The 1,006-nt window shown below is 43.0% G+C and overlaps 1 non-coding gene across 1 annotated transcript; it reads left to right on the plus strand.

Annotated features, from left to right (window-relative positions):
- The first annotated feature begins 653 nt into the window (after positions 1–653).
- trnan-guu (transfer RNA asparagine (anticodon GUU)) lies at positions 654–727 on the plus strand. Its single transcript has one exon. It is a non-coding gene; the product is annotated as a tRNA-Asn (tRNA).
- Positions 728–1,006: the final 279 nt, after the last annotated feature.

Genomic DNA, 1,006 nt, shown 5'->3' on the forward strand with positions numbered 1-1,006 from the left:
ACCATCAGTTTCCTCTTTGCTCTCTGCGAATTATCGATGCAGAACAATTCACACAGATGCCATCGAGGCTATGGTTTTTCAAGTAGCTGTTTCTGTTTCACACTGTTCATCACAGCTTGCACTTCAGTCTTGCCAGGTATAAGTGCGTTGGCATTGCAATGTATTAATGTAAAATGCTAGGCATGGAAAGAAAATGCAAAGTTTTGTCGAGTTAGCGAGTAGGTGACGAGGTTTGGGGTTGATGTGCGTCGCTTTCAATCTTTGAAATTTCACCAAGCAAAGAAACGGTGAATTGAACTGTCCCTGTTAGCATTGTGTTCGCATTTAATTACAGCAATATCCGCAGGCAGGAGCTGAAAAGGAATTAAAACCTAATACCGGCTTCGGGACAATCAGAATACTTCGTCACAGACAAGGCACCGGAAGGCTGGAAAGTAGATCACACCGGTTGTGGGAGAGCTGGTTGGTGGTGACAACAAGTGTCTGCAGTGTGCGGGAAAAGATTGCTTCCATACATCCACAATGAATGTCCCACCCTTTACTTGGGAAAAGTACAACTGAGAGTGGACAAGTTCCATCCCGGTCAGAGCAATCTGAAGCTTTAACTGACTGACACCCTGGTTTGGGATGTCTTGCAGTGTGTAATTATGTCAGTCTCTGTGGCGCAATGGGTTAGTGCGTTTGGCTGTTAAACGAAAGGTTGGTGGTTCGAGCCCACCCAGGGACAAAGCATTGAACTGTTTTTCCCCGTGAATTCGGTGCTGCACGATTCCAGGTTGTCATTGTGCGGTTTGGCTGCGCGAATATATTCCAGAAACATTGCCAGCTGTGCTGTTATCCAGTAAGTTCCCACTCCAATACTTTTATGAGCATTCAGTTTGAGTGTATACAGAACTGAACAGAGATATCAGAAAATTTAACAAGGTTGTGGGATATTGTTTTTTGTTAATATTGAACCACTAATATGAATAAATCCATTTCTTCAAATATTTAATTGAACATGTTT

The sequence above is a fragment of the Pristiophorus japonicus genome, unplaced genomic scaffold, assembly GCF_044704955.1.
Source record: "Pristiophorus japonicus isolate sPriJap1 unplaced genomic scaffold, sPriJap1.hap1 HAP1_SCAFFOLD_147, whole genome shotgun sequence".
NCBI classification, from domain to species: Eukaryota; Metazoa; Chordata; class Chondrichthyes; family Pristiophoridae; genus Pristiophorus; species Pristiophorus japonicus.